General features: G+C 40.4%; 1 long non-coding RNA gene across 1 annotated transcript; it reads right to left on the minus strand.

The window, feature by feature from the left end:
• Positions 1-4,539: 4,539 nt before the first annotated feature.
• Positions 4,540-7,519, minus strand: LOC121305458. Its single transcript, XR_005948090.1, has 3 exons — positions 6,799-7,519; positions 5,788-5,912; positions 4,540-5,392 (listed from the first exon to the last, which is right to left on the minus strand). It is a non-coding gene; the product is annotated as an uncharacterized LOC121305458 (long non-coding RNA).
• Positions 7,520-8,213: the final 694 nt, after the last annotated feature.

Below are 8,213 nucleotides of genomic sequence, written 5' to 3' on the forward strand. Positions count from 1 at the left end.
TCTGTGCAGTAAACTGGTGTTTATGTCTCTCAGACCGCACACCACACTCTCCAGCACTGTATCCACCACTGTATCCCTCTCTCTCTCTCTCTCCCTCTCTCCACTGCTGTATCTCTCTCCCCTCCCTCCATTGCTGTATCTATATCCCTTGGCGTGTGGGATTGGGAGCGTGTGTGTGAGTTGTTGCCTGCATTATTTTGAGCTTTGAAAACTTGGCTTTTGTTATTTTTTTTCTACATTATTTATTATTTATCTGTTTGTTTATATAAGAGATTGACAGATTTGTGGACCCTGATGGGTTGAGCAGGATGGGTGGTTTAACCCGGTCCAGGTGTGTTCCTGATAGCTCCGTCACTGTGGAAGAGGTGCTGATAGTGGTGGGAGTAACGGTTGGGTTTGATAATGTTAAATCTGCTTGGAGGGTGAATAAAGTCCTGGTTGTGTTTGTGAGTCATGAGTGATTGGTAAATCGCATAGTAGAATAAAGTCATTATTTCTAATGTTCCTCCTTTTATAGATAATACACTATTGGAAAAAGAATTGTCTCGCTGCAGAATGATAATGTCCCCTATTAAGATGACTCTGCTGGGCTCTAAAACAGAGGAAATCAAACACGTAATGTCTTTCAGGCTGCAAGTGTTTGTGTTGCTATACAACCCCAATACAGTGCTAAATGTTGCATGGAAATTGCATGGAAATGTTGCATTGGAAATTTTTCACTCAACTGCCCCATCCCAGAGGAGGAGTGCTACAGCAAGAGGTCCAACAAGGGCGGGAGTGTAAAACACAGACCTGGAATGAGAGGAACATGAGCGTCCAATGCCCAGAAGGGAGGAGCCGGTGCATCCACAGCCCAAGAGGGGGGAGTCGGAGCATCCACAGCCAAAGGGGAAGCCCACAGATCCAGAGCCCAAGTCTACAGCAGCAGAGGAAGAGAGCCTGCTGCCACCGCCTCCACCAGCAGAGGAAGAGTGCCTGCTGCCACCGCCTCCACCAGCAGAGGAAGAGTGCCTGCTGCCACCGCCTCCACCAGCAGAGGAAGAGTGCCTGCTGCCACCGCTTCCACCAGCAGAGGAAGAGTGCCTGCTGCCATCGCCTCCACCAGCAGAGGAAGAGTGCCTGCTGCCACCTCCTCCACCAGCAGAGGAAGAGTGCCTGCTGGTCCCACCTTCATCACCATGGGAGGATTACCTGCCTCTCCCGTCTCCACCACCAGGGGGAGAAGTGGAGTTCCCGCTGCTGCCTGCTTGGCTGGGAGCTCCCCTCCCGCCATTGCCTCCCGAAGATCCACTGCTGCGCTGCCCTGCCCTGCACTGCATCGCCTGCTGCTCCACATCGCCTGAGGTTGCTATCTGAGGGTAGGATCAGTGAAGGCTACTCCCCAGCCTCACCTACGTATTGTTTTTGTGTTTGAGATTTTATTTTAACTGTTTTATTTCGCTCTGCGGGCAAGTGGTTTTGAGTTAAAAAATATTTAGTTTACTTTTTGTTTTTGAAAATGAAAGCGATGATTTCTCCTGTTCATTTATTTTTCAGTTCTTCGATCATTTTGCTTGCTGTCTCCTTCTGCACCTGTGTTGCTTTTTCATCATTACTGTTGTTCATCTAAATGTAATACCAAAACAGTTTAAGAGATTGGGTGCACTTCAGTTAATGCATACACGAGATTGACCACAGATACCTGGTATTTCTTAAGACATCATAACATTTTCCAATATAAACATGTATGCAGGGGAAGATAAGGTAGTCTAGGCTATTAAATTTTTTTGACTTTCAGTTTAAAATAACACCAATACACTGGCCCACTGTTCTATTTGGACAAAGCTCAATTTCACCTGAAGACTGTGCTAAAAACCAAGGCCAAAAACAAGAATCTGCATTCTTAAGCATACAATCTTTCTATTTTGAGTTTAAATCCGCTATGTCCTCCTGACATGAAACAAATCTTCTGTTCATTTTTAGTTTTCTCTTTATTATTTTTTTTCTTCTGTTGCCAAATATCGTCACCCTTTATAAACCAATCCCCTTTTTTTTCAATGAGGTCACTGTAGTCTCAAAATCGAGTTTTCGTCTGCAGGATAACATTTCCAGGTTAACAATAATAAAAACACATTTCAATACTTGGGTTTAAAGAATTAACTAAAGTTTTCTCATTAACATTTACTGCCATCTGTGGAATACTGGATATGTTCCAAGTAAAATGGAAACTTCTAGAAAAGCAAGCTACTGTTGAAACAGAATTTATATATTAGGGAATATTATATCTTACAAGGATACGTTTTCAGCTTGTAAAGTTTGGAACACATTTCAGTTGGAACATTCGATGGCAATTTGCATAATTTACTGTGTCCATTTTTAGCTACTTTATTTGATTAAAAATCTTATTTTACAGAGAATCCACATGAACTGAATAAAACAGTGTGGTGCCCTGCAATGGACTGGCGTCCTGTCCAGGGTGCAGTCCTGCCTTGCTCCCTGTGTCTGCTGAGTTAGGCTCCGGCTCACCGCGACCTTGTAAAGGATTAATGATTAATGATTTTATTTGTAGTTCATAACAGTAATTTTCTGTAACTTCGGTCGAATCCGGTTGTCAGATATTCAGTTTGATTTTCCTTTTAGGTACCATTAGACATCGTTTTGTGAAACTGACTCTTCAATCAGTTTTGAATGCAGCAGTATTTAAATTAATGATTTCTTAACTATCCGAGACTCGCTTTTCTTCACTGTTTCTCTTCTCCATTACTACCGCGCACTCTCTCTCTCTCTCTCTCTCTCTCTCTCTCTCTCTCTCTCTCTCTCTCTCTCTCTCTCTCTCTCTCTCTCTCTCTCTCTCTCTCTCTCAGGTACAAACATGTAACGTTGACAAGCTGGAAAAAAACAAACCTGGCTGTTAAATGCTTAATGACTGGCTTTCTAACAAAACAAAACAAAACAAAAAAATAATAATTGATTTTAAATTAATTACTTAATTAATTAATGCTCTTTAACCAAAAAAGGCATTTTAAAATCTGGCACTGTTTGAAATATGCTTGATCCTCAATGGGATGAATTACTTTGCGGACAATGTTAGGTAGAATATGTAGGAAGGGCTATATGTTATTCAACAAAAAAAATGTTTTTTTAGTTATTTCAGTTATTATATAATATATATATATATATATTATTATATATATATAATATATATATATATATATATAGATCATCTATATAATATATATATATAATATACATAAATTGTCATAATATATTCAGTATAATGAGTCTCTGAGTGACATTGCTACAGTTTTTCCAACGAAAAAACAAAAAGTTGCTCACTTTGAAAAGAAAAAAAAAAGACTTACTGTTAGAGGAAAGACACACTAAGAGAGTTCTCCAGTAACTCTGATCACTTTTACTGCTGCTGACCTTTAGAACAATAAAGCAATTAAAACAGAATTCAACCCTTAACACGCATGTATTCCAGTAAAGCAATAGAATGATTTCCTAAAAATGACTGCGCCATCCAATAGGACCTTATCCTTATTCAGAAGGCTGTCATATTATAGCAAGTCGCTACATAAAAAAAAAAACATGGCCATCGCAAGCTAATCAAATTTCAGCTATGGTCAATTTGCATATATTGCAGTGTTTCTCTATGGTACAATGTGGTAGCGTGATGAATCTTCATACAGTGGTAGAGGACTATGCGAAATTAATGTCAACAAAAGAATGAAGCGATTGATCACATGGCTTGGCAGCCATATTGGATTTTTAGAGCCAAATTTTTGACTGTCCACAAAATCAACCATTGCAGGGCACCACACACACAGGGCAATTTAGAATGATCAGTCAACCTGAACGGGTCAGGACTGTGGGAAGAAACTGGAGTACCCACAGAAAACCCACAAAGACATGGGGAGAACATACCAACTGCACACAGACGGATGGCCAGAATCAAACCCAGGACCCTGGCACTGGGAGGCGGCAGCGCTAATCACCACACCACCCTTCTATACAGTACATGTGTATACAAATACTAAGCATGCTGATTGCGTTTGAATGTTTTTTTCCTAAAGTACTAAATATCTCAGTGCTGCAGTAACCATTGCACAGCAACATAATGCTGTGCGGAGAAAACAGGAGAAAAATAACATTTTTTTTTTTTTTTCAGTAAATATGTCGTTCCTGAAATGGAACTTGTCTCGTCCTGTTCGACATGCAACGCATGGATATAAAATTTTGTATACCTGATTCTTAAAATTAGCATTGTTTTAGACCCCTAATAATATGTGCATTGGTCAGTTCCCATCTGTAATGTTCACTGGTGCAATGAGGTCTGTTGGTTAATACAGGGGATCAGATCTGACAGGTTCTACTGTAGCTGAATAAACTACAGGACTTCCCAGTATAATTTTCAGATGTAACCCCAGTAAAATAGTTAATTAACTCAGACTTCTTCAAATCGCCTTAAAACAAACCTACCAGCAAAATCAACAGATCAAAATGACAACCAGATATTAAACGATTCATAATTTCATTTATTCAGTTATAAATGCTGCTACTGAAAGAAAAAAAAAAACTTTGAGCGATATAAAAATGTAAGAAAAACAGAGAACATCGTTTACAAATAATTCCAACAAACAAAGCGATCCCTCTGTCAACACAAGGCTGTAAATCCATTTCTGGGCTCTAGTGCCATTGATAAAGGCTAGGTCTGCAAAAGGCTGGTAACAGCAATAGAGAATGATCTTAATGGGTGAAGCTATTCTAGAAATCTGACCTGTTTTCCACTGAGCTACACAGGTCTCGCGTGTGCAGTTTTGAACACGTGATAACAAACATGCATTTTAAATCCTGATATGGTACTTCAGGTTAAAAAAGGTTTCCAGCCCTAACACTGCACTTCTGCAGTGTCTGTGGATTGTGTTACTGGCTGAATGTAGCAGAATAGGGGAATCAGGTAGCTGATGGCAGGAAAGAAGCCACTGAAGGGACCAGTTTCACTTTCCAGGTGATCAGGGAAGTCTCTGAAAGCATGGCTCTCAAACATAGGTTTCTTTAACCTGGTAGTTGCCTATATCACACAGATAGCATGTCTTTCATGTTCCTTTCATCCCTGCACATTGGAGACCTGTGTAGCTAATAGAAGCGAAAAACAGATACAATATATATAATCATTGTGTTCGCTACAGGTGGAAAAAAACAGTAGGAAAATATGGGCAAAAATCCCCAAATCCTCAGCTGAAGTGACTTCAGTAGCTGCAGTTTTGATAAATGCAGTCCAGGTCTTCTTGCTGTAGTCCTGGTTCTTAATACATAATGTTTGCATAGATCCCCTCATCACAAGCAGGGCTGGAATTGTAAGAACTCCTCTCCTGCATGCCCTCTGCTGGCTTTCCCGTGTTTTTCACTTCTGGAAAAGAAGCACAAAGAGGCAAATAATAATACAAATGTAATAATGATAAAATAACAAATTGAAGAAGTTTGCTTTATTCTTGCACACAAATCTAAATAGATAAATGCCACAGGTCACGGTCACATGACCTGTTCTAAAAAAAAAAGAAGATAAACATCTCAAAGGTTCTGTTTTCTGTGTATAAGTTCATGACCCCCAACTTAGGAAAAGCCATCAAATATCATACAGAAAATGAAAAGAAAAACAGCATTTAAGCTGATTGGAAACGAGAGTCGGGTCAAATAGACCTGAAACCTAATAGGAGGGTTGAATTCATTACGTTTCTTTACGTATCTCTAGAAAATAAACTGTGAGGTTTTGCCCTTAAATATTGCTTTGAATTTGTCACTCACCCTCTCGTTCTTCCTGTTCTTATTCCTCCTGACAACGAAGACGGTCACCAGTATACCCAGTATAACCAGTGCCCCTGCCGTCACACCACCAGCTACTACTGGAACCAGCACCGAGCGTGAGACCACTTCACAAAGATAGAGTCAGAGAGGGGATCAGATTAACTCAGGCAAACGAGAACTTACATAATCCTATTAAACAACGTGAGTCAATGGGCCAGTTACATAGAATGCATGCAATGACTCTTCATATACATATGGTATAACGTATGGAATATTGCAATACAGTGGACCCTCGTTGATACAGACACTGTTAGACAGTACACATATTATTGTCCCCCACTACTATCCACTTAAGTGTGACACAAGGTGAATGTGAACTGCATGATCCAAAGAGACACACTGAAGAAAAAAAACACCAAAGACAGGACTGAAATAAAAGGAACAAAAGATACAAGTAGCTGCTAAGTCACAAAAATTAAGAACAAAGACGGCATTCAATCTAACTGCAATAGGTCAGTTGGAAAAGGGGGTGAAGCTTTCACACATACTGATGTGGACGACTAATTAAGTTTAATTAACTAACTTAATTAACTTAATTAAGCTAATTAACTAATTAGTTTCAATTTAAAATAATATTTTATAATAATATTTTATTATTCGTACATTAATGTGTACAATGTAGCAGCAATATTTATTTTGTTACAGGTAGTAAAATATATACAGATTTATATATTTTTAAGGTAATGTGTACAGAGATGTGCATGAAATTTGTTTAAACCCAATCCCCTCGTTTGTCTCCCAACAGATCTGGTTTAACAAGGGACTGCTGAATATGTTTACGTTTGTAAATATATTTCTCAATACACCTCCGTTTTATAAAGTAGATATTGGAGCATGTTCCTGTATCTCTCTGGAATACATTTCATAATACGCCTCTAATTGTTTATATTATAAAGCAACCACTCTACTGTCACATCATCAGCCTACCATGCCCTGCTTGTCTTTGCCTACCTGATAGAGAGCAGATGACTCAGGCATCGTTCCTGTGGCTGCAGTTATGAGTCCCCCAGCCTCTGGAGGGGCATTGAACCAGTGCAGCCTCCCTCCCAGTGCAGTCCACATAATCCAGGAAGATCGCTCAGCTCCCCGGCCCATACACAGCTCCACGAGGGGCTGACACTGCAGCCCCACACCCCAGCTCTCTGCACACCACACCGCATCCTCCAATCCCCAGGAATCACTACAGACAGAGCCCCACGCTCCCCTGTACTGAATCTCCACTCTTCCAGCACAGCGACCGCCTCCATTGACTAGCCTCACCGCTGCAACACAGCACCAGAGTTAGTTAAACTACACAGCTAACAGAAGGAGGGTTATCCAAACAGGAACTGTTATCACTTCCTAGGCCTCACATTTTTCGATGTGAAAGATGCATATGACTCTTTTTTTTCCAATGGATTTTAAAAGGTGGACTAGCACTCCTTTAAGGGCAGCAGTGATTATGTTTCTCGGGCTAATATGGGGGAGGGAAATTGATTGAAAAAAATGCCTTGGTCACCAAAAGAAAGCTAATACGATCTAAGAGAATATTTTGTTATACCCTTGGTTCACACTCCTTTTAAAGAGGGCCAGTGATGCTGTTAATATAGTAAATAAGACATAAGAGAACTAGTAAGTATGCTAGAAATGGACCTGGAGGAAACGAGAGCTTGAGGAGCTGGCACATCAACAATTCATGGAAGTCTGCACCACTCCTAACAGAATGAAAGCCACCAGGGAGATAGAAGGTGGCGGCCAAAACAGCTGGGTTCAGGTAAGCAGAAGCAGGGAAAAAAAGAAACTTCGACACAAGAGAAATCAAAACATCCAACAAATCTGAGCAAGGAACAACATCCAGGACCCTATTAACAGTGGTGGCCAGACAGCAAAAAGAAGCGAGGTCATGATTGTTGTGGACTCCATATTGAGAAACACAGCAAGTTCAGTTCGCAGTCTGGACCCCCTTACTACAATAGTGTGCTGCCTTCCGGGAGCCTCTGTCATGCACATCACTGAGAGCGTGGACAGGCTCCTAGAACGAACAGGAGACGACCCGGTAGTAGCTGTCCACATCAGTACAAACAACATTGGAAGAGACAGAACAAAACCCCTGAAAAATAAATTCAGAGAGCTAGGAAGGAAATTAAAAGACAAGACCAAAACTGTGGTATTTTCTGGGATACTGCCAGCACCTTGCAAAGGACCATTCGGACAGCTGGAAATAATTAATCAAAACGCATGACTGAAATTGTGGTGCACATAGTAAACTGCCAGAGGTTAAAAAAAAAAGTTTAGGTTACCAAAAACTGAAAAATAATGTACATTTCAGAGTTATACAAAAAGCCCTTTTTCAGGGAACAAGTAGTGGGTTAACAACTTACAGCTGT

Source organism: Polyodon spathula, chromosome 43, assembly GCF_017654505.1.
Source record: "Polyodon spathula isolate WHYD16114869_AA chromosome 43, ASM1765450v1, whole genome shotgun sequence".
NCBI lineage: Eukaryota > Metazoa > Chordata > Actinopteri > Acipenseriformes > Polyodontidae > Polyodon > Polyodon spathula.